This window comes from Rhinoderma darwinii, unplaced genomic scaffold, assembly GCF_050947455.1.
Source record: "Rhinoderma darwinii isolate aRhiDar2 unplaced genomic scaffold, aRhiDar2.hap1 Scaffold_486, whole genome shotgun sequence".
Classification (NCBI taxonomy): Eukaryota; Metazoa; Chordata; class Amphibia; order Anura; family Rhinodermatidae; genus Rhinoderma; species Rhinoderma darwinii.
The window spans coordinates 1-27829 of record NW_027464032.1 but is presented as its reverse complement, the minus strand read 5'-3'; the positions used below and the strand labels follow the sequence as shown (position 1 = coordinate 27829).

The following is a 27829-nucleotide window of genomic DNA, read 5'->3' as shown; positions in this document are numbered from 1 at the left end:
TTCCGGCATTTCACATTGGAACACCTCATTCACCTTCCTTGTCTTCTCTCCGCCCTCCCTTTTAGGTAAGTTAAAGAGCTGCACCTGAGCCAGCCACTGATTGATTGATTGATTGATTGATTGATTGATTGATTGATTGATTGATTGATTGATGCAGCACAACAGTCAAATAGTGGAGTGGAGTAGGGGAACAGCAAACAGCCAATAAAGCAGCCCGCCCGCTCGCCTGCCCGCCACAATGGACCTACCTGTGTACACTAGATGGATGTGATGGAATGTACTGTCGTCCCTACATTTCAAGAAGAAGTAAGAATTGCAGTTGCAACAAAGCCTTGCTTGCCTACAAAGAGAGCAGCAATTTGGATTTGTTACTATGTTACCTAGAAGAATAACAAACTGTGCAAGGATGGAGGTTGTAGGAGCAAGGAGAAGTTGTCTGTAAAGTTGGTGGATGCCTATTTTCCATTTTGCAGTCCCTTGTCTCCCTCTTGTGGCCTCCTGGAGGCAACTAGCTGTGCAAAAAAAAGACAGCCTGGCGGCCGGCTGTTGCAGTGTTGCCCTCTCAGGCAACACTGAGTGACTGACTGAGCCTCACCGTCTTATATAAAGTTCAGACGGAACTTTGCACGTGTCATAGTGGAGCCCTCAGGATTCCAGAGCCAGCTTTCTGACATCATAATGGGGCCTCAGAGATAAAAGCCTGGGCCCAGGCAGTGTTGGTCAGTGCTGCTCAGCAGGCAGCACTGGACTGGACTGGATTACAGCTGATACAAGGTGTGAAGGAACAAGGGGTGGCTGTGGGCATGCACTTGCTGCCGCTGCCAGTGTTTATCTGCATGGCAGCAGGGCATTTGGGCGTTGCCAGGAAGGCGTTTTTATGTAGATTCCTCCTCTTTCAGCACTGCATTGTGGTGCAAGCAAAAGAAGCAAATCCTGTCTGGCTTCCTCTCCGGCCTTTATTCACCTCCCGTGTAGCTGTGAGTGTGTGAGCCTGCAGGGCCCCATGGAATTGCCTAGAAGTAGGCTGAATCGCTGCAAGGGCTGAACAGCAGTATCGGGCAGGCTCGGGCAACGCGCGGCCCGTTCGGGTTATCGCTTCTCGGCCTTTTGGCTAAGATCAAGTGTAGTATCTGTTCTTATCAGTTTAATATCTGATACGTCCCCTATCTGGGGACCATATATTAAATGGATTTTTAGAACAGGGAGATGGAAATAGAGCTTGCTCTGTCCACTCCACGCATTGACCTGGTATTGCAGTATTTCCAGGACCGGTGCACCCTTTCCTTATGTGTTGACTAAAAGCAGATTCCAAAAGTGTTTTTTGTCTTTGCTATTGTTTCTGTCTTTCTGAAGGGATCTCCCCTTTTAATCCCATTATTTCAACACCTGTTGGACAATGCATGAGTGATAATGAGCTCATTGATTAAATGCAATTAATGAATAGATTGCCACCTCTTGTTGTGTGTCGTCTGTGTTTCTGTGTTTCCGGCATTTCACATTGGAACACCTCATTCACCTTCCTTGTCTTCTCTCCGCCCTCCCTTTTAGGTAAGTTAAAGAGCTGCACCTGAGCCAGCCACTGATTGATTGATTGATTGATTGATTGATTGATTGATTGATTGATTGATTGATTGATGCAGCACAACAGTCAAATAGTGGAGTGGAGTAGGGGAACAGCAAACAGCCAATAAAGCAGCCCGCCCGCTCGCCTGCCCGCCACAATGGACCTACCTGTGTACACTAGATGGATGTGATGGAATGTACTGTCGTCCCTACATTTCAAGAAGAAGTAAGAATTGCAGTTGCAACAAAGCCTTGCTTGCCTACAAAGAGAGCAGCAATTTGGATTTGTTACTATGTTACCTAGAAGAATAACAAACTGTGCAAGGATGGAGGTTGTAGGAGCAAGGAGAAGTTGTCTGTAAAGTTGGTGGATGCCTATTTTCCATTTTGCAGTCCCTTGTCTCCCTCTTGTGGCCTCCTGGAGGCAACTTGCTGTGCAAAAAAAAGACAGCCTGGCGGCCGGCTGTTGCAGTGTTGCCCTCTCAGGCAACACTGAGTGACTGACTGAGCCTCACCGTCTTATATAAAGTTCAGACGGAACTTTGCACGTGTCATAGTGGAGCCCTCAGGATTCCAGAGCCAGCTTTCTGACATCATAATGGGGCCTCAGAGATAAAAGCCTGGGCCCAGGCAGTGTTGGTCAGTGCTGCTCAGCAGGCAGCACTGGACTGGACTGGATTACAGCTGATACAAGGTGTGAAGGAACAAGGGGTGGCTGTGGGCATGCACTTGCTGCCGCTGCCAGTGTTTATCTGCATGGCAGCAGGGCATTTGGGCGTTGCCAGGAAGGCGTTTTTATGTAGATTCCTCCTCTTTCAGCACTGCATTGTGGTGCAAGCAAAAGAAGCAAATCCTGTCTGGCTTCCTCTCCGGCCTTTATTCACCTCCCGTGTAGCTGTGAGTGTGTGAGCCTGCAGGGCCCCATGGAATTGCCTAGAAGTAGGCTGAATCGCTGCAAGGGCTGAACAGCAGTATCGGGCAGGCTCGGGCAACGCGCGGCCCGTTCGGGTTATCGCTTCTCGGCCTTTTGGCTAAGATCAAGTGTAGTATCTGTTCTTATCAGTTTAATATCTGATACGTCCCCTATCTGGGGACCATATATTAAATGGATTTTTAGAACAGGGAGATGGAAATAGAGCTTGCTCTGTCCACTCCACGCATTGACCTGGTATTGCAGTATTTCCAGGACCGGTGCACCCTTTCCTTATGTGTTGACTAAAAGCAGATTCCAAAAGTGTTTTTTGTCTTTGCTATTGTTTCTGTCTTTCTGAAGGGATCTCCCCTTTTAATCCCATTATTTCAACACCTGTTGGACAATGCATGAGTGATAATGAGCTCATTGATTAAATGCAATTAATGAATAGATTGCCACCTCTTGTTGTGTGTCGTCTGTGTTTCTGTGTTTCCGGCATTTCACATTGGAACACCTCATTCACCTTCCTTGTCTTCTCTCCGCCCTCCCTTTTAGGTAAGTTAAAGAGCTGCACCTGAGCCAGCCACTGATTGATTGATTGATTGATTGATTGATTGATTGATTGATGCAGCACAACAGTCAAATAGTGGAGTGGAGTAGGGGAACAGCAAACAGCCAATAAAGCAGCCCGCCCGCTCGCCTGCCCGCCACAATGGACCTACCTGTGTACACTAGATGGATGTGATGGAATGTACTGTCGTCCCTACATTTCAAGAAGAAGTAAGAATTGCAGTTGCAACAAAGCCTTGCTTGCCTACAAAGAGAGCAGCAATTTGGATTTGTTACTATGTTACCTAGAAGAATAACAAACTGTGCAAGGATGGAGGTTGTAGGAGCAAGGAGAAGTTGTCTGTAAAGTTGGTGGATGCCTATTTTCCATTTTGCAGTCCCTTGTCTCCCTCTTGTGGCCTCCTGGAGGCAACTAGCTGTGCAAAAAAAAGACAGCCTGGCGGCCGGCTGTTGCAGTGTTGCCCTCTCAGGCAACACTGAGTGACTGACTGAGCCTCACCGTCTTATATAAAGTTCAGACGGAACTTTGCACGTGTCATAGTGGAGCCCTCAGGATTCCAGAGCCAGCTTTCTGACATCATAATGGGGCCTCAGAGATAAAAGCCTGGGCCCAGGCAGTGTTGGTCAGTGCTGCTCAGCAGGCAGCACTGGACTGGACTGGATTACAGCTGATACAAGGTGTGAAGGAACAAGGGGTGGCTGTGGGCATGCACTTGCTGCCGCTGCCAGTGTTTATCTGCATGGCAGCAGGGCATTTGGGCGTTGCCAGGAAGGCGTTTTTATGTAGATTCCTCCTCTTTCAGCACTGCATTGTGGTGCAAGCAAAAGAAGCAAATCCTGTCTGGCTTCCTCTCCGGCCTTTATTCACCTCCCGTGTAGCTGTGAGTGTGTGAGCCTGCAGGGCCCCATGGAATTGCCTAGAAGTAGGCTGAATCGCTGCAAGGGCTGAACAGCAGTATCGGGCAGGCTCGGGCAACGCGCGGCCCGTTCGGGTTATCGCTTCTCGGCCTTTTGGCTAAGATCAAGTGTAGTATCTGTTCTTATCAGTTTAATATCTGATACGTCCCCTATCTGGGGACCATATATTAAATGGATTTTTAGAACAGGGAGATGGAAATAGAGCTTGCTCTGTCCACTCCACGCATTGACCTGGTATTGCAGTATTTCCAGGACCGGTGCACCCTTTCCTTATGTGTTGACTAAAAGCAGATTCCAAAAGTGTTTTTTGTCTTTGCTATTGTTTCTGTCTTTCTGAAGGGATCTCCCCTTTTAATCCCATTATTTCAACACCTGTTGGACAATGCATGAGTGATAATGAGCTCATTGATTAAATGCAATTAATGAATAGATTGCCACCTCTTGTTGTGTGTCGTCTGTGTTTCTGTGTTTCCGGCATTTCACATTGGAACACCTCATTCACCTTCCTTGTCTTCTCTCCGCCCTCCCTTTTAGGTAAGTTAAAGAGCTGCACCTGAGCCAGCCACTGATTGATTGATTGATTGATTGATTGATTGATTGATTGATTGATTGATTGATTGATGCAGCACAACAGTCAAATAGTGGAGTGGAGTAGGGGAACAGCAAACAGCCAATAAAGCAGCCCGCCCGCTCGCCTGCCCGCCACAATGGACCTACCTGTGTACACTAGATGGATGTGATGGAATGTACTGTCGTCCCTACATTTCAAGAAGAAGTAAGAATTGCAGTTGCAACAAAGCCTTGCTTGCCTACAAAGAGAGCAGCAATTTGGATTTGTTACTATGTTACCTAGAAGAATAACAAACTGTGCAAGGATGGAGGTTGTAGGAGCAAGGAGAAGTTGTCTGTAAAGTTGGTGGATGCCTATTTTCCATTTTGCAGTCCCTTGTCTCCCTCTTGTGGCCTCCTGGAGGCAACTAGCTGTGCAAAAAAAAGACAGCCTGGCGGCCGGCTGTTGCAGTGTTGCCCTCTCAGGCAACACTGAGTGACTGACTGAGCCTCACCGTCTTATATAAAGTTCAGACGGAACTTTGCACGTGTCATAGTGGAGCCCTCAGGATTCCAGAGCCAGCTTTCTGACATCATAATGGGGCCTCAGAGATAAAAGCCTGGGCCCAGGCAGTGTTGGTCAGTGCTGCTCAGCAGGCAGCACTGGACTGGACTGGATTACAGCTGATACAAGGTGTGAAGGAACAAGGGGTGGCTGTGGGCATGCACTTGCTGCCGCTGCCAGTGTTTATCTGCATGGCAGCAGGGCATTTGGGCGTTGCCAGGAAGGCGTTTTTATGTAGATTCCTCCTCTTTCAGCACTGCATTGTGGTGCAAGCAAAAGAAGCAAATCCTGTCTGGCTTCCTCTCCGGCCTTTATTCACCTCCCGTGTAGCTGTGAGTGTGTGAGCCTGCAGGGCCCCATGGAATTGCCTAGAAGTAGGCTGAATCGCTGCAAGGGCTGAACAGCAGTATCGGGCAGGCTCGGGCAACGCGCGGCCCGTTCGGGTTATCGCTTCTCGGCCTTTTGGCTAAGATCAAGTGTAGTATCTGTTCTTATCAGTTTAATATCTGATACGTCCCCTATCTGGGGACCATATATTAAATGGATTTTTAGAACAGGGAGATGGAAATAGAGCTTGCTCTGTCCACTCCACGCATTGACCTGGTATTGCAGTATTTCCAGGACCGGTGCACCCTTTCCTTATGTGTTGACTAAAAGCAGATTCCAAAAGTGTTTTTTGTCTTTGCTATTGTTTCTGTCTTTCTGAAGGGATCTCCCCTTTTAATCCCATTATTTCAACACCTGTTGGACAATGCATGAGTGATAATGAGCTCATTGATTAAATGCAATTAATGAATAGATTGCCACCTCTTGTTGTGTGTCGTCTGTGTTTCTGTGTTTCCGGCATTTCACATTGGAACACCTCATTCACCTTCCTTGTCTTCTCTCCGCCCTCCCTTTTAGGTAAGTTAAAGAGCTGCACCTGAGCCAGCCACTGATTGATTGATTGATTGATTGATTGATTGATTGATTGATTGATTGATTGATGCAGCACAACAGTCAAATAGTGGAGTGGAGTAGGGGAACAGCAAACAGCCAATAAAGCAGCCCGCCCGCTCGCCTGCCCGCCACAATGGACCTACCTGTGTACACTAGATGGATGTGATGGAATGTACTGTCGTCCCTACATTTCAAGAAGAAGTAAGAATTGCAGTTGCAACAAAGCCTTGCTTGCCTACAAAGAGAGCAGCAATTTGGATTTGTTACTATGTTACCTAGAAGAATAACAAACTGTGCAAGGATGGAGGTTGTAGGAGCAAGGAGAAGTTGTCTGTAAAGTTGGTGGATGCCTATTTTCCATTTTGCAGTCCCTTGTCTCCCTCTTGTGGCCTCCTGGAGGCAACTAGCTGTGCAAAAAAAAGACAGCCTGGCGGCCGGCTGTTGCAGTGTTGCCCTCTCAGGCAACACTGAGTGACTGACTGAGCCTCACCGTCTTATATAAAGTTCAGACGGAACTTTGCACGTGTCATAGTGGAGCCCTCAGGATTCCAGAGCCAGCTTTCTGACATCATAATGGGGCCTCAGAGATAAAAGCCTGGGCCCAGGCAGTGTTGGTCAGTGCTGCTCAGCAGGCAGCACTGGACTGGACTGGATTACAGCTGATACAAGGTGTGAAGGAACAAGGGGTGGCTGTGGGCATGCACTTGCTGCCGCTGCCAGTGTTTATCTGCATGGCAGCAGGGCATTTGGGCGTTGCCAGGAAGGCGTTTTTATGTAGATTCCTCCTCTTTCAGCACTGCATTGTGGTGCAAGCAAAAGAAGCAAATCCTGTCTGGCTTCCTCTCCGGCCTTTATTCACCTCCCGTGTAGCTGTGAGTGTGTGAGCCTGCAGGGCCCCATGGAATTGCCTAGAAGTAGGCTGAATCGCTGCAAGGGCTGAACAGCAGTATCGGGCAGGCTCGGGCAACGCGCGGCCCGTTCGGGTTATCGCTTCTCGGCCTTTTGGCTAAGATCAAGTGTAGTATCTGTTCTTATCAGTTTAATATCTGATACGTCCCCTATCTGGGGACCATATATTAAATGGATTTTTAGAACAGGGAGATGGAAATAGAGCTTGCTCTGTCCACTCCACGCATTGACCTGGTATTGCAGTATTTCCAGGACCGGTGCACCCTTTCCTTATGTGTTGACTAAAAGCAGATTCCAAAAGTGTTTTTTGTCTTTGCTATTGTTTCTGTCTTTCTGAAGGGATCTCCCCTTTTAATCCCATTATTTCAACACCTGTTGGACAATGCATGAGTGATAATGAGCTCATTGATTAAATGCAATTAATGAATAGATTGCCACCTCTTGTTGTGTGTCGTCTGTGTTTCTGTGTTTCCGGCATTTCACATTGGAACACCTCATTCACCTTCCTTGTCTTCTCTCCGCCCTCCCTTTTAGGTAAGTTAAAGAGCTGCACCTGAGCCAGCCACTGATTGATTGATTGATTGATTGATTGATTGATTGATTGATTGATTGATTGATTGATTGATGCAGCACAACAGTCAAATAGTGGAGTGGAGTAGGGGAACAGCAAACAGCCAATAAAGCAGCCCGCCCGCTCGCCTGCCCGCCACAATGGACCTACCTGTGTACACTAGATGGATGTGATGGAATGTACTGTCGTCCCTACATTTCAAGAAGAAGTAAGAATTGCAGTTGCAACAAAGCCTTGCTTGCCTACAAAGAGAGCAGCAATTTGGATTTGTTACTATGTTACCTAGAAGAATAACAAACTGTGCAAGGATGGAGGTTGTAGGAGCAAGGAGAAGTTGTCTGTAAAGTTGGTGGATGCCTATTTTCCATTTTGCAGTCCCTTGTCTCCCTCTTGTGGCCTCCTGGAGGCAACTTGCTGTGCAAAAAAAAGACAGCCTGGCGGCCGGCTGTTGCAGTGTTGCCCTCTCAGGCAACACTGAGTGACTGACTGAGCCTCACCGTCTTATATAAAGTTCAGACGGAACTTTGCACGTGTCATAGTGGAGCCCTCAGGATTCCAGAGCCAGCTTTCTGACATCATAATGGGGCCTCAGAGATAAAAGCCTGGGCCCAGGCAGTGTTGGTCAGTGCTGCTCAGCAGGCAGCACTGGACTGGACTGGATTACAGCTGATACAAGGTGTGAAGGAACAAGGGGTGGCTGTGGGCATGCACTTGCTGCCGCTGCCAGTGTTTATCTGCATGGCAGCAGGGCATTTGGGCGTTGCCAGGAAGGCGTTTTTATGTAGATTCCTCCTCTTTCAGCACTGCATTGTGGTGCAAGCAAAAGAAGCAAATCCTGTCTGGCTTCCTCTCCGGCCTTTATTCACCTCCCGTGTAGCTGTGAGTGTGTGAGCCTGCAGGGCCCCATGGAATTGCTGCAAGGGCTGAACAGCAGTATCGGGCAGGCTCGGGCAACGCGCGGCCCGTTCGGGTTATCGCTTCTCGGCCTTTTGGCTAAGATCAAGTGTAGTATCTGTTCTTATCAGTTTAATATCTGATACGTCCCCTATCTGGGGACCATATATTAAATGGATTTTTAGAACAGGGAGATGGAAATAGAGCTTGCTCTGTCCACTCCACGCATTGACCTGGTATTGCAGTATTTCCAGGACCGGTGCACCCTTTCCTTATGTGTTGACTAAAAGCAGATTCCAAAAGTGTTTTTTGTCTTTGCTATTGTTTCTGTCTTTCTGAAGGGATCTCCCCTTTTAATCCCATTATTTCAACACCTGTTGGACAATGCATGAGTGATAATGAGCTCATTGATTAAATGCAATTAATGAATAGATTGCCACCTCTTGTTGTGTGTCGTCTGTGTTTCTGTGTTTCCGGCATTTCACATTGGAACACCTCATTCACCTTCCTTGTCTTCTCTCCGCCCTCCCTTTTAGGTAAGTTAAAGAGCTGCACCTGAGCCAGCCACTGATTGATTGATTGATTGATTGATTGATTGATTGATTGATTGATTGATTGATTGATTGATGCAGCACAACAGTCAAATAGTGGAGTGGAGTAGGGGAACAGCAAACAGCCAATAAAGCAGCCCGCCCGCTCGCCTGCCCGCCACAATGGACCTACCTGTGTACACTAGATGGATGTGATGGAATGTACTGTCGTCCCTACATTTCAAGAAGAAGTAAGAATTGCAGTTGCAACAAAGCCTTGCTTGCCTACAAAGAGAGCAGCAATTTGGATTTGTTACTATGTTACCTAGAAGAATAACAAACTGTGCAAGGATGGAGGTTGTAGGAGCAAGGAGAAGTTGTCTGTAAAGTTGGTGGATGCCTATTTTCCATTTTGCAGTCCCTTGTCTCCCTCTTGTGGCCTCCTGGAGGCAACTAGCTGTGCAAAAAAAAGACAGCCTGGCGGCCGGCTGTTGCAGTGTTGCCCTCTCAGGCAACACTGAGTGACTGACTGAGCCTCACCGTCTTATATAAAGTTCAGACGGAACTTTGCACGTGTCATAGTGGAGCCCTCAGGATTCCAGAGCCAGCTTTCTGACATCATAATGGGGCCTCAGAGATAAAAGCCTGGGCCCAGGCAGTGTTGGTCAGTGCTGCTCAGCAGGCAGCACTGGACTGGACTGGATTACAGCTGATACAAGGTGTGAAGGAACAAGGGGTGGCTGTGGGCATGCACTTGCTGCCGCTGCCAGTGTTTATCTGCATGGCAGCAGGGCATTTGGGCGTTGCCAGGAAGGCGTTTTTATGTAGATTCCTCCTCTTTCAGCACTGCATTGTGGTGCAAGCAAAAGAAGCAAATCCTGTCTGGCTTCCTCTCCGGCCTTTATTCACCTCCCGTGTAGCTGTGAGTGTGTGAGCCTGCAGGGCCCCATGGAATTGCCTAGAAGTAGGCTGAATCGCTGCAAGGGCTGAACAGCAGTATCGGGCAGGCTCGGGCAACGCGCGGCCCGTTCGGGTTATCGCTTCTCGGCCTTTTGGCTAAGATCAAGTGTAGTATCTGTTCTTATCAGTTTAATATCTGATACGTCCCCTATCTGGGGACCATATATTAAATGGATTTTTAGAACAGGGAGATGGAAATAGAGCTTGCTCTGTCCACTCCACGCATTGACCTGGTATTGCAGTATTTCCAGGACCGGTGCACCCTTTCCTTATGTGTTGACTAAAAGCAGATTCCAAAAGTGTTTTTTGTCTTTGCTATTGTTTCTGTCTTTCTGAAGGGATCTCCCCTTTTAATCCCATTATTTCAACACCTGTTGGACAATGCATGAGTGATAATGAGCTCATTGATTAAATGCAATTAATGAATAGATTGCCACCTCTTGTTGTGTGTCGTCTGTGTTTCTGTGTTTCCGGCATTTCACATTGGAACACCTCATTCACCTTCCTTGTCTTCTCTCCGCCCTCCCTTTTAGGTAAGTTAAAGAGCTGCACCTGAGCCAGCCACTTGATTGATTGATTGATTGATTGATTGATTGATTGATTGATTGATTGATGCAGCACAACAGTCAAATAGTGGAGTGGAGTAGGGGAACAGCAAACAGCCAATAAAGCAGCCCGCCCGCTCGCCTGCCCGCCACAATGGACCTACCTGTGTACACTAGATGGATGTGATGGAATGTACTGTCGTCCCTACATTTCAAGAAGAAGTAAGAATTGCAGTTGCAACAAAGCCTTGCTTGCCTACAAAGAGAGCAGCAATTTGGATTTGTTACTATGTTACCTAGAAGAATAACAAACTGTGCAAGGATGGAGGTTGTAGGAGCAAGGAGAAGTTGTCTGTAAAGTTGGTGGATGCCTATTTTCCATTTTGCAGTCCCTTGTCTCCCTCTTGTGGCCTCCTGGAGGCAACTAGCTGTGCAAAAAAAAGACAGCCTGGCGGCCGGCTGTTGCAGTGTTGCCCTCTCAGGCAACACTGAGTGACTGACTGAGCCTCACCGTCTTATATAAAGTTCAGACGGAACTTTGCACGTGTCATAGTGGAGCCCTCAGGATTCCAGAGCCAGCTTTCTGACATCATAATGGGGCCTCAGAGATAAAAGCCTGGGCCCAGGCAGTGTTGGTCAGTGCTGCTCAGCAGGCAGCACTGGACTGGACTGGATTACAGCTGATACAAGGTGTGAAGGAACAAGGGGTGGCTGTGGGCATGCACTTGCTGCCGCTGCCAGTGTTTATCTGCATGGCAGCAGGGCATTTGGGCGTTGCCAGGAAGGCGTTTTTATGTAGATTCCTCCTCTTTCAGCACTGCATTGTGGTGCAAGCAAAAGAAGCAAATCCTGTCTGGCTTCCTCTCCGGCCTTTATTCACCTCCCGTGTAGCTGTGAGTGTAGCTGTGAGTGTGTGAGCCTGCAGGGCCCCATGGAATTGCCTAGAAGTAGGCTGAATCGCTGCAAGGGCTGAACAGCAGTATCGGGCAGGCTCGGGCAACGCGCGGCCCGTTCGGGTTATCGCTTCTCGGCCTTTTGGCTAAGATCAAGTGTAGTATCTGTTCTTATCAGTTTAATATCTGATACGTCCCCTATCTGGGGACCATATATTAAATGGATTTTTAGAACAGGGAGATGGAAATAGAGCTTGCTCTGTCCACTCCACGCATTGACCTGGTATTGCAGTATTTCCAGGACCGGTGCACCCTTTCCTTATGTGTTGACTAAAAGCAGATTCCAAAAGTGTTTTTTGTCTTTGCTATTGTTTCTGTCTTTCTGAAGGGATCTCCCCTTTTAATCCCATTATTTCAACACCTGTTGGACAATGCATGAGTGATAATGAGCTCATTGATTAAATGCAATTAATGAATAGATTGCCACCTCTTGTTGTGTGTCGTCTGTGTTTCTGTGTTTCCGGCATTTCACATTGGAACACCTCATTCACCTTCCTTGTCTTCTCTCCGCCCTCCCTTTTAGGTAAGTTAAAGAGCTGCACCTGAGCCAGCCACTGATTGATTGATTGATTGATTGATTGATTGATTGATTGATTGATTGATTGATTGATTGATGCAGCACAACAGTCAAATAGTGGAGTGGAGTAGGGGAACAGCAAACAGCCAATAAAGCAGCCCGCCCGCTCGCCTGCCCGCCACAATGGACCTACCTGTGTACACTAGATGGATGTGATGGAATGTACTGTCGTCCCTACATTTCAAGAAGAAGTAAGAATTGCAGTTGCAACAAAGCCTTGCTTGCCTACAAAGAGAGCAGCAATTTGGATTTGTTACTATGTTACCTAGAAGAATAACAAACTGTGCAAGGATGGAGGTTGTAGGAGCAAGGAGAAGTTGTCTGTAAAGTTGGTGGATGCCTATTTTCCATTTTGCAGTCCCTTGTCTCCCTCTTGTGGCCTCCTGGAGGCAACTAGCTGTGCAAAAAAAAGACAGCCTGGCGGCCGGCTGTTGCAGTGTTGCCCTCTCAGGCAACACTGAGTGACTGACTGAGCCTCACCGTCTTATATAAAGTTCAGACGGAACTTTGCACGTGTCATAGTGGAGCCCTCAGGATTCCAGAGCCAGCTTTCTGACATCATAATGGGGCCTCAGAGATAAAAGCCTGGGCCCAGGCAGTGTTGGTCAGTGCTGCTCAGCAGGCAGCACTGGACTGGACTGGATTACAGCTGATACAAGGTGTGAAGGAACAAGGGGTGGCTGTGGGCATGCACTTGCTGCCGCTGCCAGTGTTTATCTGCATGGCAGCAGGGCATTTGGGCGTTGCCAGGAAGGCGTTTTTATGTAGATTCCTCCTCTTTCAGCACTGCATTGTGGTGCAAGCAAAAGAAGCAAATCCTGTCTGGCTTCCTCTCCGGCCTTTATTCACCTCCCGTGTAGCTGTGAGTGTGTGAGCCTGCAGGGCCCCATGGAATTGCCTAGAAGTAGGCTGAATCGCTGCAAGGGCTGAACAGCAGTATCGGGCAGGCTCGGGCAACGCGCGGCCCGTTCGGGTTATCGCTTCTCGGCCTTTTGGCTAAGATCAAGTGTAGTATCTGTTATTATCAGTTTAATATCTGATACGTCCCCTATCTGGGGACCATATATTAAATGGATTTTTAGAACAGGGAGATGGAAATAGAGCTTGCTCTGTCCACTCCACGCATTGACCTGGTATTGCAGTATTTCCAGGACCGGTGCACCCTTTCCTTATGTGTTGACTAAAAGCAGATTCCAAAAGTGTTTTTTGTCTTTGCTATTGTTTCTGTCTTTCTGAAGGGATCTCCCCTTTTAATCCCATTATTTCAACACCTGTTGGACAATGCATGAGTGATAATGAGCTCATTGATTAAATGCAATTAATGAATAGATTGCCACCTCTTGTTGTGTGTCGTCTGTGTTTCTGTGTTTCCGGCATTTCACATTGGAACACCTCATTCACCTTCCTTGTCTTCTCTCCGCCCTCCCTTTTAGGTAAGTTAAAGAGCTGCACCTGAGCCAGCCACTGATTGATTGATTGATTGATTGATTGATTGATTGATTGATTGATTGATTGATTGATTGATGCAGCACAACAGTCAAATAGTGGAGTGGAGTAGGGGAACAGCAAACAGCCAATAAAGCAGCCCGCCCGCTCGCCTGCCCGCCACAATGGACCTACCTGTGTACACTAGATGGATGTGATGGAATGTACTGTCGTCCCTACATTTCAAGAAGAAGTAAGAATTGCAGTTGCAACAAAGCCTTGCTTGCCTACAAAGAGAGCAGCAATTTGGATTTGTTACTATGTTACCTAGAAGAATAACAAACTGTGCAAGGATGGAGGTTGTAGGAGCAAGGAGAAGTTGTCTGTAAAGTTGGTGGATGCCTATTTTCCATTTTGCAGTCCCTTGTCTCCCTCTTGTGGCCTCCTGGAGGCAACTAGCTGTGCAAAAAAAAGACAGCCTGGCGGCCGGCTGTTGCAGTGTTGCCCTCTCAGGCAACACTGAGTGACTGACTGAGCCTCACCGTCTTATATAAAGTTCAGACGGAACTTTGCACGTGTCATAGTGGAGCCCTCAGGATTCCAGAGCCAGCTTTCTGACATCATAATGGGGCCTCAGAGATAAAAGCCTGGGCCCAGGCAGTGTTGGTCAGTGCTGCTCAGCAGGCAGCACTGGACTGGACTGGATTACAGCTGATACAAGGTGTGAAGGAACAAGGGGTGGCTGTGGGCATGCACTTGCTGCCGCTGCCAGTGTTTATCTGCATGGCAGCAGGGCATTTGGGCGTTGCCAGGAAGGCGTTTTTATGTAGATTCCTCCTCTTTCAGCACTGCATTGTGGTGCAAGCAAAAGAAGCAAATCCTGTCTGGCTTCCTCTCCGGCCTTTATTCACCTCCCGTGTAGCTGTGAGTGTGTGAGCCTGCAGGGCCCCATGGAATTGCCTAGAAGTAGGCTGAATCGCTGCAAGGGCTGAACAGCAGTATCGGGCAGGCTCGGGCAACGCGCGGCCCGTTCGGGTTATCGCTTCTCGGCCTTTTGGCTAAGATCAAGTGTAGTATCTGTTCTTATCAGTTTAATATCTGATACGTCCCCTATCTGGGGACCATATATTAAATGGATTTTTAGAACAGGGAGATGGAAATAGAGCTTGCTCTGTCCACTCCACGCATTGACCTGGTATTGCAGTATTTCCAGGACCGGTGCACCCTTTCCTTATGTGTTGACTAAAAGCAGATTCCAAAAGTGTTTTTTGTCTTTGCTATTGTTTCTGTCTTTCTGAAGGGATCTCCCCTTTTAATCCCATTATTTCAACACCTGTTGGACAATGCATGAGTGATAATGAGCTCATTGATTAAATGCAATTAATGAATAGATTGCCACCTCTTGTTGTGTGTCGTCTGTGTTTCTGTGTTTCCGGCATTTCACATTGGAACACCTCATTCACCTTCCTTGTCTTCTCTCCGCCCTCCCTTTTAGGTAAGTTAAAGAGCTGCACCTGAGCCAGCCACTGATTGATTGATTGATTGATTGATTGATTGATTGATTGATTGATTGATGCAGCACAACAGTCAAATAGTGGAGTGGAGTAGGGGAACAGCAAACAGCCAATAAAGCAGCCCGCCCGCTCGCCTGCCCGCCACAATGGACCTACCTGTGTACACTAGATGGATGTGATGGAATGTACTGTCGTCCCTACATTTCAAGAAGAAGTAAGAATTGCAGTTGCAACAAAGCCTTGCTTGCCTACAAAGAGAGCAGCAATTTGGATTTGTTACTATGTTACCTAGAAGAATAACAAACTGTGCAAGGATGGAGGTTGTAGGAGCAAGGAGAAGTTGTCTGTAAAGTTGGTGGATGCCTATTTTCCATTTTGCAGTCCCTTGTCTCCCTCTTGTGGCCTCCTGGAGGCAACTAGCTGTGCAAAAAAAAGACAGCCTGGCGGCCGGCTGTTGCAGTGTTGCCCTCTCAGGCAACACTGAGTGACTGACTGAGCCTCACCGTCTTATATAAAGTTCAGACGGAACTTTGCACGTGTCATAGTGGAGCCCTCAGGATTCCAGAGCCAGCTTTCTGACATCATAATGGGGCCTCAGAGATAAAAGCCTGGGCCCAGGCAGTGTTGGTCAGTGCTGCTCAGCAGGCAGCACTGGACTGGACTGGATTACAGCTGATACAAGGTGTGAAGGAACAAGGGGTGGCTGTGGGCATGCACTTGCTGCCGCTGCCAGTGTTTATCTGCATGGCAGCAGGGCATTTGGGCGTTGCCAGGAAGGCGTTTTTATGTAGATTCCTCCTCTTTCAGCACTGCATTGTGGTGCAAGCAAAAGAAGCAAATCCTGTCTGGCTTCCTCTCCGGCCTTTATTCACCTCCCGTGTAGCTGTGAGTGTGTGAGCCTGCAGGGCCCCATGGAATTGCCTAGAAGTAGGCTGAATCGCTGCAAGGGCTGAACAGCAGTATCGGGCAGGCTCGGGCAACGCGCGGCCCGTTCGGGTTATCGCTTCTCGGCCTTTTGGCTAAGATCAAGTGTAGTATCTGTTCTTATCAGTTTAATATCTGATACGTCCCCTATCTGGGGACCATATATTAAATGGATTTTTAGAACAGGGAGATGGAAATAGAGCTTGCTCTGTCCACTCCACGCATTGACCTGGTATTGCAGTATTTCCAGGACCGGTGCACCCTTTCCTTATGTGTTGACTAAAAGCAGATTCCAAAAGTGTTTTTTGTCTTTGCTATTGTTTCTGTCTTTCTGAAGGGATCTCCCCTTTTAATCCCATTATTTCAACACCTGTTGGACAATGCATGAGTGATAATGAGCTCATTGATTAAATGCAATTAATGAATAGATTGCCACCTCTTGTTGTGTGTCGTCTGTGTTTCTGTGTTTCCGGCATTTCACATTGGAACACCTCATTCACCTTCCTTGTCTTCTCTCCGCCCTCCCTTTTAGGTAAGTTAAAGAGCTGCACCTGAGCCAGCCACTGATTGATTGATTGATTGATTGATTGATTGATTGATTGATTGATGCAGCACAACAGTCAAATAGTGGAGTGGAGTAGGGGAACAGCAAACAGCCAATAAAGCAGCCCGCCCGCTCGCCTGCCCGCCACAATGGACCTACCTGTGTACACTAGATGGATGTGATGGAATGTACTGTCGTCCCTACATTTCAAGAAGAAGTAAGAATTGCAGTTGCAACAAAGCCTTGCTTGCCTACAAAGAGAGCAGCAATTTGGATTTGTTACTATGTTACCTAGAAGAATAACAAACTGTGCAAGGATGGAGGTTGTAGGAGCAAGGAGAAGTTGTCTGTAAAGTTGGTGGATGCCTATTTTCCATTTTGCAGTCCCTTGTCTCCCTCTTGTGGCCTCCTGGAGGCAACTAGCTGTGCAAAAAAAAGACAGCCTGGCGGCCGGCTGTTGCAGTGTTGCCCTCTCAATCAACACTGAGTGACTGACTGAGCCTCACCGTCTTATATAAAGTTCAGACGGAACTTTGCACGTGTCATAGTGGAGCCCTCAGGATTCGAGAGCCAGCTTTCTGACATCATAATGGGGCCTCAGAGATAAAAGCCTGGGCCCAGGCAGTGTTGGTCAGTGCTGCTCAGCAGGCAGCACTGGACTGGACTGGATTACAGCTGATACAAGGTGTGAAGGAACAAGGGGTGGCTGTGGGCATGCACTTGCTGCCGCTGCCAGTGTTTATCTGCATGGCAGCAGGGCATTTGGGCGTTGCCAGGAAGGCGTTTTTATGTAGATTCCTCCTCTTTCAGCACTGCATTGTGGTGCAAGCAAAAGAAGCAAATCCTGTCTGGCTTCCTCTCCGGCCTTTATTCACCTCCCGTGTAGCTGTGAGTGTGTGAGCCTGCAGGGCCCCATGGAATTGCCTAGAAGTAGGCTGAATCGCTGCAAGGGCTGAACAGCAGTATCGGGCAGGCTCGGGCAACGCGCGGCCCGTTCGGGTTATCGCTTCTCGGCCTTTTGGCTAAGATCAAGTGTAGTATCTGTTCTTATCAGTTTAATATCTGATACGTCCCCTATCTGGGGACCATATATTAATGGATTTTTAGAACAGGGAGATGGAAATAGAGCTTGCTCTGTCCACTCCACGCATTGACCTGGTATTGCAGTATTTCCAGGACCGGTGCACCCTTTCCTTATGTGTTGACTAAAAGCAGATTCCAAAAGTGTTTTTGTCTTTTGCTATTGTTTCTGTCTTTCTGAAGGGATCTCCCCTTTTAATCCCATTATTTCAACACCTGTTGGACAATGCATGAGTGATAATGAGCTCATTGATTAAATGCAATTAATGAATAGATTGCCACCTCTTGTTGTGTGTCGTCTGTGTTTCTGTGTTTCCGGCATTTCACATTGGAACACCTCATTCACCTTCCTTGTCTTCTCTCCGCCCTCCCGTTTAGGTAAGTTAAAGAGCTGCACCTGAGCCAGCCACTGATTGATTGATTGATTGATTGATTGATTGATTGATTGATTGATTGATGATTGATTGATGCAGCACAACAGTCAAATAGTGGAGTGGAGTAGGGGAACAGCAAACAGCCAATAAAGCAGCCCGCCCGCTCGCCTGCCCGCCCACAATGGACCTACCTGTGTACACTAGATGGATGTGATGGATGGTACTGTCGTCCCTACATTTCAAGAAGAAGTAAGAATTGCAGTTGCAACAAAGCCTTGCTTGCCTACAAAGAGAGCAGCAATTTGGATTTGTTACTATGTTACCTAGAAGAATAACAAACTGTGCAAGGATGGAGGTTGTAGGAGCAAGGAGAAGTTGTCTGTAAAGTTGGTGGATGCCTATTTTCCATTTTGCAGTCCCTTGTCTCCCTCTTGTGGCCTCCTGGAGGCAACTAGCTGTGCAAAAAAAAGACAGCCTGGCGGCCGGCTGTTGCAGTGTTGCCCTCTCAGGCAACACTGAGTGACTGACTGAGCCTCACCGTCTTATATAAAGTTCAGACGGAACTTTGCACGTGTCATAGTGGAGCCCTCAGGATTCCAGAGCCAGCTTTCTGACATCATAATGGGGCCTCAGAGATAAAAGCCTGGGCCCAGGCAGTGTTGGTCAGTGCTGCTCAGCAGGCAGCACTGGACTGGACTGGATTACAGCTGATACAAGGTGTGAAGGAACAAGGGGTGGCTGTGGGCATGCACTTGCTGCCGCTGCCAGTGTTTATCTGCATGGCAGCAGGGCATTTGGGCGTTGCCAGGAAGGCGTTTTTATGTAGATTCCTCCTCTTTCAGCACTGCATTGTGGTGCAAGCAAAAGAAGCAAATCCTGTCTGGCTTCCTCTCCGGCCTTTATTCACCTCCCGTGTAGCTGTGAGTGTGTGAGCCTGCAGGGCCCCATGGAATTGCCTAGAAGTAGGCTGAATCGCTGCAAGGGCTGAACAGCAGTATCGGGCAGGCTCGGGCAACGCGCGGCCCGTTCGGGTTATCGCTTCTCGGCCTTTTGGCTAAGATCAAGTGTAGTATCTGTTCTTATCAGTTTAATATCTGATACGTCCCCTATCTGGGGACCATATATTAAATGGATTTTTAGAACAGGGAGATGGAAATAGAGCTTGCTCTGTCCACTCCACGCATTGACCTGGTATTGCAGTATTTCCAGGACCGGTGCACCCTTTCCTTATGTGTTGACTAAAAGCAGATTCCAAAAGTGTTTTTTGTCTTTGCTATTGTTTCTGTCTTTCTGAAGGGATCTCCCCTTTTAATCCCATTATTTCAACACCTGTTGGACAATGCATGAGTGATAATGAGCTCATTGATTAATGCAATTAATGAATAGATTGCCACCTCTTGTTGTGTGTCGTCTGTGTTTCTGTGTTTCCGGCATTTCACATTGGAACACCTCATTCACCTTCCTTGTCTTCTCTCCGCCCTCCCTTTTAGGTAAGTTAAAGAGCTGCACCTGAGCCAGCCACTGATTGATTGATTGATTGATTGATTGATTGATTGATTGATTGATTGATTGATTGATTGATTGATTGATGCAGCACAACAGTCAAATAGTGGAGTGGAGTAGGGGAACAGCAAACAGCCAATAAAGCAGCCCGCCCGCTCGCCTGCCGCCACAATGGACCTACCTGTGTACACTAGATGGATGTGATGGAATGTACTGTCGTCCCTACATTTCAAGAAGAAGTAAGAATTGCAGTTGCAACAAAGCCTTGCTTGCCTACAAAGAGAGCAGCAATTTGGATTGTTACTATGTTACTTAGAAGAATAACAAACTGTGCAAGGATGGAGGTTGTAGGAGCAAGGAGAAGTTGTCTGTAAAGTTGGTGGATGCCTATTTTCCATTTTGCAGTCCCTTGTCTCCCCTCTTGTGGCCTCCTGGAGGCAACTAGCTGTGCAAAAAAAAGACAGCCTGGCGGCCGGCTGTTGCAGTGTTGCCCTCTCAGGCAACACTGAGTGACTGACTGAGCCTCACCGTCTTATATAAAGTTCAGACGGAACTTTGCACGTGTCATAGTGGAGCCCTCAGGATTCCAGAGCCAGCTTTCTGACATCATAATGGGGCCTCAGAGATAAAAGCCTGGGCCCAGGCAGTGTTGGTCAGTGCTGCTCAGCAGGCAGCACTGGACTGGACTGGATTACAGCTGATACAAGGTGTGAAGGAACAAGGGGTGGCTGTGGGCATGCACTTGCTGCCGCTGCCAGTGTTTATCTGCATGGCAGCAGGGCATTTGGGCGTTGCCAGGAAGGCGTTTTTATGTAGATTCCTCCTCTTTCAGCACTGCATTGTGGTGCAAGCAAAGAAGCAAATCCTGTCTGGCTTCCTCTCCGGCCTTTATTCACCTCCCGTGTAGCTGTGAGTGTGTGAGCCTGCAGGGCCCCATGGAATTGCCTAGAAGTAGGCTGAATCGCTGCAAGGGCTGAACAGCAGTATCGGGCAGGCTCGGGCAACGCGCGGCCCGTTCGGGTTATCGCTTCTCGGCCTTTTGGCTAAGATCAAGTGTAGTATCTGTTCTTATCAGTTTAATATCTGATACGTCCCCTATCTGGGACCATATATTAAATGGATTTTTAGAACAGGGAGATGGAAATAGAGCTTGCTCTGTCCACTCCACGCATTGACCTGGTATTGCAGTATTTCCAGGACCGGTGCACCCTTTCCTTATGTGTTGACTAAAAGCAGATTCCAAAAGTGTTTTTTGTCTTTGCTATTGTTTCTGTCTTTCTGAAGGGATCTCCCCTTTTAATCCCATTATTTCAACACCTGTTGGACAATGCATGAGTGATAATGAGCTCATTGATTAAATGCAATTAATGAATAGATTGCCACCTCTTGTTGTGTGTCGTCTGTGTTTCTGTGTTTCCGGCATTTCACATTGGAACACCTCATTCACCTTCCTTGTCTTCTCTCCGCCCTCCCTTTTAGGTAAGTTAAAGAGCTGCACCTGAGCCAGCCACTGATTGATTGATTGATTGATTGATTGATTGATTGATTGATTGATTGATTGATTGATTGATTGATGCAGCACAACAGTCAAATAGTGGAGTGGAGTAGGGGAACAGCAAACAGCCAATAAAGCAGCCCGCCCGCTCGCCTGGCCCGCCACAATGGACCTACCTGTGTACACTAGATGGATGTGATGGAATGTACTGTCGTCCCTACATTTCAAGAAGAAGTAAGAATTGCAGTTGCAACAAAGCCTTGCTTGCCTACAAAGAGAGCAGCAATTTGGATTTGTTACTATGTTACCTAGAAGAATAACAAACTGTGCAAGGATGGAGGTTGTAGGAGCAAGGAGAAGTTGTCTGTAAAGTTGGTGGATGCCTATTTTCCATTTTGCAGTCCCTTGTCTCCCTCTTGTGGCCTCCTGGAGGCAACTAGCTGTGCAAAAAAAAGACAGCCTGGCGGCCGGCTGTTGCAGTGTTGCCCTCTCAGGCAACACTGAGTGACTGACTGAGCCTCACCGTCTTATATAAAGTTCAGACGGAACTTTGCACGTGTCATAGTGGAGCCCTCAGGATTCCAGAGCCAGCTTTCTGACATCATAATGGGGCCTCAGAGATAAAAGCCTGGGCCCAGGCAGTGTTGGTCAGTGCTGCTCAGCAGGCAGCACTGGACTGGACTGGATTACAGCTGATACAAGGTGTGAAGGAACAAGGGGTGGCTGTGGGCATGCACTTGCTGCCGCTGCCAGTGTTTATCTGCATGGCAGCAGGGCATTTGGGCGTTGCCAGGAAGGCGTTTTTATGTAGATTCCTCCTCTTTCAGCACTGCATTGTGGTGCAAGCAAAAGAAGCAAATCCTGTCTGGCTTCCTCTCCGGCCTTTATTCACCTCCCGTGTAGCTGTGAGTGTGTGAGCCTGCAGGGCCCCATGGAATTGCCTAGAAGTAGGCTGAATCGCTGCAAGGGCTGAACAGCAGTATCGGGCAGGCTCGGGCAACGCGCGGCCCGTTCGGGTTATCGCTTCTCGGCCTTTTGGCTAAGATCAAGTGTAGTATCTGTTCTTATCAGTTTAATATCTGATACGTCCCCTATCTGGGGACCATATATTAAATGGATTTTTAGAACAGGGAGATGGAAATAGAGCTTGCTCTGTCCACTCCACGCATTGACCTGGTATTGCAGTATTTCCAGGACCGGTGCACCCTTTCCTTATGTGTTGACTAAAAGCAGATTCCAAAAGTGTTTTTTGTCTTTGCTATTGTTTCTGTCTTTCTGAAGGGATCTCCCCTTTTAATCCCATTATTTCAACACCTGTTGGACAATGCATGAGTGATAATGAGCTCATTGATTAAATGCAATTAATGAATAGATTGCCACCTCTTGTTGTGTGTCGTCTGTGTTTCTGTGTTTCCGGCATTTCACATTGGAACACCTCATTCACCTTCCTTGTCTTCTCTCCGCCCTCCCTTTTAGGTAAGTTAAAGAGCTGCACCTGAGCCAGCCACTGATTGATTGATTGATTGATTGATTGATTGATTGATTGATTGATTGATTGATTGATTGATGCAGCACAACAGTCAAATAGTGGAGTGGAGTAGGGGAACAGCAAACAGCCAATAAAGCAGCCCGCCCGCTCGCCTGCCCGCCACAATGGACCTACCTGTGTACACTAGATGGATGTGATGGAATGTACTGTCGTCCCTACATTTCAAGAAGAAGTAAGAATTGCAGTTGCAACAAAGCCTTGCTTGCCTACAAAGAGAGCAGCAATTTGGATTTGTTACTATGTTACCTAGAAGAATAACAAACTGTGCAAGGATGGAGGTTGTAGGAGCAAGGAGAAGTTGTCTGTAAAGTTGGTGGATGCCTATTTTCCATTTTGCAGTCCCTTGTCTCCCTCTTGTGGCCTCCTGGAGGCAACTAGCTGTGCAAAAAAAAGACAGCCTGGCGGCCGGCTGTTGCAGTGTTGCCCTCTCAGGCAACACTGAGTGACTGACTGAGCCTCACCGTCTTATATAAAGTTCAGACGGAACTTTGCACGTGTCATAGTGGAGCCCTCAGGATTCCAGAGCCAGCTTTCTGACATCATAATGGGGCCTCAGAGATAAAAGCCTGGGCCCAGGCAGTGTTGGTCAGTGCTGCTCAGCAGGCAGCACTGGACTGGACTGGATTACAGCTGATACAAGGTGTGAAGGAACAAGGGGTGGCTGTGGGCATGCACTTGCTGCCGCTGCCAGTGTTTATCTGCATGGCAGCAGGGCATTTGGGCGTTGCCAGGAAGGCGTTTTTATGTAGATTCCTCCTCTTTCAGCACTGCATTGTGGTGCAAGCAAAAGAAGCAAATCCTGTCTGGCTTCCTCTCCGGCCTTTATTCACCTCCCGTGTAGCTGTGAGTGTGTGAGCCTGCAGGGCCCCATGGAATTGCCTAGAAGTAGGCTGAATCGCTGCAAGGGCTGAACAGCAGTATCGGGCAGGCTCGGGCAACGCGCGGCCCGTTCGGGTTATCGCTTCTCGGCCTTTTGGCTAAGATCAAGTGTAGTATCTGTTCTTATCAGTTTAATATCTGATACGTCCCCTATCTGGGGACCATATATTAAATGGATTTTTAGAACAGGGAGATGGAAATAGAGCTTGCTCTGTCCACTCCACGCATTGACCTGGTATTGCAGTATTTCCAGGACCGGTGCACCCTTTCCTTATGTGTTGACTAAAAGCAGATTCCAAAAGTGTTTTTTGTCTTTGCTATTGTTTCTGTCTTTCTGAAGGGATCTCCCCTTTTAATCCCATTATTTCAACACCTGTTGGACAATGCATGAGTGATAATGAGCTCATTGATTAAATGCAATTAATGAATAGATTGCCACCTCTTGTTGTGTGTCGTCTGTGTTTCTGTGTTTCCGGCATTTCACATTGGAACACCTCATTCACCTTCCTTGTCTTCTCTCCGCCCTCCCTTTTAGGTAAGTTAAAGAGCTGCACCTGAGCCAGCCACTGATTGATTGATTGATTGATTGATTGATTGATTGATTGATTGATGCAGCACAACAGTCAAATAGTGGAGTGGAGTAGGGGAACAGCAAACAGCCAATAAAGCAGCCCGCCCGCTCGCCTGCCCGCCACAATGGACCTACCTGTGTACACTAGATGGATGTGATGGAATGTACTGTCGTCCCTACATTTCAAGAAGAATTAAGAATTGCAGTTGCAACAAAGCCTTGCTTGCCTACAAAGAGAGCAGCAATTTGGATTTGTTACTATGTTACCTAGAAGAATAACAAACTGTGCAAGGATGGAGGTTGTAGGAGCAAGGAGAAGTTGTCTGTAAAGTTGGTGGATGCCTATTTTCCATTTTGCAGTCCCTTGTCTCCCTCTTGTGGCCTCCTGGAGGCAACTAGCTGTGCAAAAAAAAGACAGCCTGGCGGCCGGCTGTTGCAGTGTTGCCCTCTCAGGCAACACTGAGTGACTGACTGAGCCTCACCGTCTTATATAAAGTTCAGACGGAACTTTGCACGTGTCATAGTGGAGCCCTCAGGATTCCAGAGCCAGCTTTCTGACATCATAATGGGGCCTCAGAGATAAAAGCCTGGGCCCAGGCAGTGTTGGTCAGTGCTGCTCAGCAGGCAGCACTGGACTGGACTGGATTACAGCTGATACAAGGTGTGAAGGAACAAGGGGTGGCTGTGGGCATGCACTTGCTGCCGCTGCCAGTGTTTATCTGCATGGCAGCAGGGCATTTGGGCGTTGCCAGGAAGGCGTTTTTATGTAGATTCCTCCTCTTTCAGCACTGCATTGTGGTGCAAGCAAAAGAAGCAAATCCTGTCTGGCTTCCTCTCCGGCCTTTATTCACCTCCCGTGTAGCTGTGAGTGTGTGAGCCTGCAGGGCCCCATGGAATTGCCTAGAAGTAGGCTGAATCGCTGCAAGGGCTGAACAGCAGTATCGGGCAGGCTCGGGCAACGCGCGGCCCGTTCGGGTTATCGCTTCTCGGCCTTTTGGCTAAGATCAAGTGTAGTATCTGTTCTTATCAGTTTAATATCTGATACGTCCCCTATCTGGGGACCATATATTAAATGGATTTTTAGAACAGGGAGATGGAAATAGAGCTTGCTCTGTCCACTCCACGCATTGACCTGGTATTGCAGTATTTCCAGGACCGGTGCACCCTTTCCTTATGTGTTGACTAAAAGCAGATTCCAAAAGTGTTTTTTGTCTTTGCTATTGTTTCTGTCTTTCTGAAGGGATCTCCCCTTTTAATCCCATTATTTCAACACCTGTTGGACAATGCATGAGTGATAATGAGCTCATTGATTAAATGCAATTAATGAATAGATTGCCACCTCTTGTTGTGTGTCGTCTGTGTTTCTGTGTTTCCGGCATTTCACATTGGAACACCTCATTCACCTTCCTTGTCTTCTCTCCGCCCTCCCTTTTAGGTAAGTTAAAGAGCTGCACCTGAGCCAGCCACTGATTGATTGATTGATTGATTGATTGATTGATTGATTGATTGATTGATTGATTGATTGATTGATGCAGCACAACAGTCAAATAGTGGAGTGGAGTAGGGGAACAGCAAACAGCCAATAAAGCAGCCCGCCCGCTCGCCTGCCCGCCACAATGGACCTACCTGTGTACACTAGATGGATGTGATGGAATGTACTGTCGTCCCTACATTTCAAGAAGAAGTAAGAATTGCAGTTGCAACAAAGCCTTGCTTGCCTACAAAGAGAGCAGCAATTTGGATTTGTTACTATGTTACCTAGAAGAATAACAAACTGTGCAAGGATGGAGGTTGTAGGAGCAAGGAGAAGTTGTCTGTAAAGTTGGTGGATGCCTATTTTCCATTTTGCAGTCCCTTGTCTCCCTCTTGTGGCCTCCTGGAGGCAACTAGCTGTGCAAAAAAAAGACAGCCTGGCGGCCGGCTGTTGCAGTGTTGCCCTCTCAGGCAACACTGAGTGACTGACTGAGCCTCACCGTCTTATATAAAGTTCAGACGGAACTTTGCACGTGTCATAGTGGAGCCCTCAGGATTCCAGAGCCAGCTTTCTGACATCATAATGGGGCCTCAGAGATAAAAGCCTGGGCCCAGGCAGTGTTGGTCAGTGCTGCTCAGCAGGCAGCACTGGACTGGACTGGATTACAGCTGATACAAGGTGTGAAGGAACAAGGGGTGGCTGTGGGCATGCACTTGCTGCCGCTGCCAGTGTTTATCTGCATGGCAGCAGGGCATTTGGGCGTTGCCAGGAAGGCGTTTTTATGTAGATTCCTCCTCTTTCAGCACTGCATTGTGGTGCAAGCAAAAGAAGCAAATCCTGTCTGGCTTCCTCTCCGGCCTTTATTCACCTCCCGTGTAGCTGTGAGTGTGTGAGCCTGCAGGGCCCCATGGAATTGCCTAGAAGTAGGCTGAATCGCTGCAAGGGCTGAACAGCAGTATCGGGCAGGCTCGGGCAACGCGCGGCCCGTTCGGGTTATCGCTTCTCGGCCTTTTGGCTAAGATCAAGTGTAGTATCTGTTCTTATCAGTTTAATATCTGATACGTCCCCTATCTGGGGACCATATATTAAATGGATTTTTAGAACAGGGAGATGGAAATAGAGCTTGCTCTGTCCACTCCACGCATTGACCTGGTATTGCAGTATTTCCAGGACCGGTGCACCCTTTCCTTATGTGTTGACTAAAAGCAGATTCCAAAAGTGTTTTTTGTCTTTGCTATTGTTTCTGTCTTTCTGAAGGGATCTCCCCTTTTAATCCCATTATTTCAACACCTGTTGGACAATGCATGAGTGATAATGAGCTCATTGATTAAATGCAATTAATGAATAGATTGCCACCTCTTGTTGTGTGTCGTCTGTGTTTCTGTGTTTCCGGCATTTCACATTGGAACACCTCATTCACCTTCCTTGTCTTCTCTCCGCCCTCCCTTTTAGGTAAGTTAAAGAGCTGCACCTGAGCCAGCCACTGATTGATTGATTGATTGATTGATTGATTGATTGATTGATTGATTGATTGATTGATTGATTGATGCAGCACAACAGTCAAATAGTGGAGTGGAGTAGGGGAACAGCAAACAGCCAATAAAGCAGCCCGCCCGCTCGCCTGCCCGCCACAATGGACCTACCTGTGTACACTAGATGGATGTGATGGAATGTACTGTCGTCCCTACATTTCAAGAAGAAGTAAGAATTGCAGTTGCAACAAAGCCTTGCTTGCCTACAAAGAGAGCAGCAATTTGGATTTGTTACTATGTTACCTAGAAGAATAACAAACTGTGCAAGGATGGAGGTTGTAGGAGCAAGGAGAAGTTGTCTGTAAAGTTGGTGGATGCCTATTTTCCATTTTGCAGTCCCTTGTCTCCCTCTTGTGGCCTCCTGGAGGCAACTAGCTGTGCAAAAAAAAGACAGCCTGGCGGCCGGCTGTTGCAGTGTTGCCCTCTCAGGCAACACTGAGTGACTGACTGAGCCTCACCGTCTTATATAAAGTTCAGACGGAACTTTGCACGTGTCATAGTGGAGCCCTCAGGATTCCAGAGCCAGCTTTCTGACATCATAATGGGGCCTCAGAGATAAAAGCCTGGGCCCAGGCAGTGTTGGTCAGTGCTGCTCAGCAGGCAGCACTGGACTGGACTGGATTACAGCTGATACAAGGTGTGAAGGAACAAGGGGTGGCTGTGGGCATGCACTTGCTGCCGCTGCCAGTGTTTATCTGCATGGCAGCAGGGCATTTGGGCGTTGCCAGGAAGGCGTTTTTATGTAGATTCCTCCTCTTTCAGCACTGCATTGTGGTGCAAGCAAAAGAAGCAAATCCTGTCTGGCTTCCTCTCCGGCCTTTATTCACCTCCCGTGTAGCTGTGAGTGTGTGAGCCTGCAGGGCCCCATGGAATTGCCTAGAAGTAGGCTGAATCGCTGCAAGGGCTGAACAGCAGTATCGGGCAGGCTCGGGCAACGCGCGGCCCGTTCGGGTTATCGCTTCTCGGCCTTTTGGCTAAGATCAAGTGTAGTATCTGTTCTTATCAGTTT

General features: G+C 47.8%; 18 non-coding genes and 1 pseudogene across 18 annotated transcripts; all 19 read left to right on the top strand.

Annotated features, from left to right (window-relative positions):
* The first annotated feature begins 1091 nt into the window (after nt 1-1091).
* Nucleotides 1092-1282, top strand: LOC142719622 (U2 spliceosomal RNA). Its single transcript, XR_012872839.1, has one exon. It is a non-coding gene; the product is annotated as a U2 spliceosomal RNA (small nuclear RNA).
* Nucleotides 1283-2574: 1292 nt separating this feature from the next.
* Nucleotides 2575-2765, top strand: LOC142719621 (U2 spliceosomal RNA). The gene has a single exon (XR_012872838.1). It is a non-coding gene; the product is annotated as a U2 spliceosomal RNA (small nuclear RNA).
* Nucleotides 2766-4041: 1276 nt separating this feature from the next.
* On the top strand, nt 4042-4232 carry LOC142719620 (U2 spliceosomal RNA). Its single transcript, XR_012872837.1, has one exon. It is a non-coding gene; the product is annotated as a U2 spliceosomal RNA (small nuclear RNA).
* A 1292-nt stretch (nt 4233-5524) lies between these two features.
* Nucleotides 5525-5715, top strand: LOC142719619 (U2 spliceosomal RNA). The gene has a single exon (XR_012872836.1). It is a non-coding gene; the product is annotated as a U2 spliceosomal RNA (small nuclear RNA).
* Nucleotides 5716-7003: 1288 nt separating this feature from the next.
* On the top strand, nt 7004-7194 carry LOC142719618 (U2 spliceosomal RNA). Its single transcript, XR_012872835.1, has one exon. It is a non-coding gene; the product is annotated as a U2 spliceosomal RNA (small nuclear RNA).
* A 1276-nt stretch (nt 7195-8470) lies between these two features.
* LOC142719616 (U2 spliceosomal RNA) lies at nt 8471-8661 on the top strand. The gene has a single exon (XR_012872833.1). It is a non-coding gene; the product is annotated as a U2 spliceosomal RNA (small nuclear RNA).
* Nucleotides 8662-9957: 1296 nt separating this feature from the next.
* Nucleotides 9958-10148, top strand: LOC142719614 (U2 spliceosomal RNA). The gene has a single exon (XR_012872832.1). It is a non-coding gene; the product is annotated as a U2 spliceosomal RNA (small nuclear RNA).
* Nucleotides 10149-11445: 1297 nt separating this feature from the next.
* Nucleotides 11446-11636, top strand: LOC142719613 (U2 spliceosomal RNA). The gene has a single exon (XR_012872831.1). It is a non-coding gene; the product is annotated as a U2 spliceosomal RNA (small nuclear RNA).
* Nucleotides 11637-12932: 1296 nt separating this feature from the next.
* Nucleotides 12933-13123, top strand: LOC142719599 (U2 spliceosomal RNA). Its single transcript, XR_012872821.1, has one exon. It is a non-coding gene; the product is annotated as a U2 spliceosomal RNA (small nuclear RNA).
* A 1296-nt stretch (nt 13124-14419) lies between these two features.
* On the top strand, nt 14420-14610 carry LOC142719608 (U2 spliceosomal RNA). The gene has a single exon (XR_012872828.1). It is a non-coding gene; the product is annotated as a U2 spliceosomal RNA (small nuclear RNA).
* A 1284-nt stretch (nt 14611-15894) lies between these two features.
* Nucleotides 15895-16085, top strand: LOC142719596 (U2 spliceosomal RNA). The gene has a single exon (XR_012872817.1). It is a non-coding gene; the product is annotated as a U2 spliceosomal RNA (small nuclear RNA).
* Nucleotides 16086-17365: 1280 nt separating this feature from the next.
* Nucleotides 17366-17555, top strand: LOC142719601 (U2 spliceosomal RNA). The gene has a single exon (XR_012872823.1). It is a non-coding gene; the product is annotated as a U2 spliceosomal RNA (small nuclear RNA).
* Nucleotides 17556-18851: 1296 nt separating this feature from the next.
* On the top strand, nt 18852-19042 carry LOC142719584 (U2 spliceosomal RNA). Its single transcript, XR_012872805.1, has one exon. It is a non-coding gene; the product is annotated as a U2 spliceosomal RNA (small nuclear RNA).
* A 1301-nt stretch (nt 19043-20343) lies between these two features.
* On the top strand, nt 20344-20533 carry LOC142719602 (U2 spliceosomal RNA). Its single transcript, XR_012872824.1, has one exon. It is a non-coding gene; the product is annotated as a U2 spliceosomal RNA (small nuclear RNA).
* Nucleotides 20534-21834: 1301 nt separating this feature from the next.
* On the top strand, nt 21835-22025 carry LOC142719572 (U2 spliceosomal RNA). Its single transcript, XR_012872793.1, has one exon. It is a non-coding gene; the product is annotated as a U2 spliceosomal RNA (small nuclear RNA).
* Nucleotides 22026-23321: 1296 nt separating this feature from the next.
* LOC142719558 (U2 spliceosomal RNA) lies at nt 23322-23512 on the top strand. The gene has a single exon (XR_012872781.1). It is a non-coding gene; the product is annotated as a U2 spliceosomal RNA (small nuclear RNA).
* Nucleotides 23513-24792: 1280 nt separating this feature from the next.
* Nucleotides 24793-24983, top strand: LOC142719546 (U2 spliceosomal RNA). Its single transcript, XR_012872770.1, has one exon. It is a non-coding gene; the product is annotated as a U2 spliceosomal RNA (small nuclear RNA).
* A 1300-nt stretch (nt 24984-26283) lies between these two features.
* On the top strand, nt 26284-26474 carry LOC142719534 (U2 spliceosomal RNA). The gene has a single exon (XR_012872758.1). It is a non-coding gene; the product is annotated as a U2 spliceosomal RNA (small nuclear RNA).
* Nucleotides 26475-27774: 1300 nt separating this feature from the next.
* On the top strand, nt 27775-27829 carry LOC142719611 (U2 spliceosomal RNA; annotated as a pseudogene; the record flags this gene model as incomplete).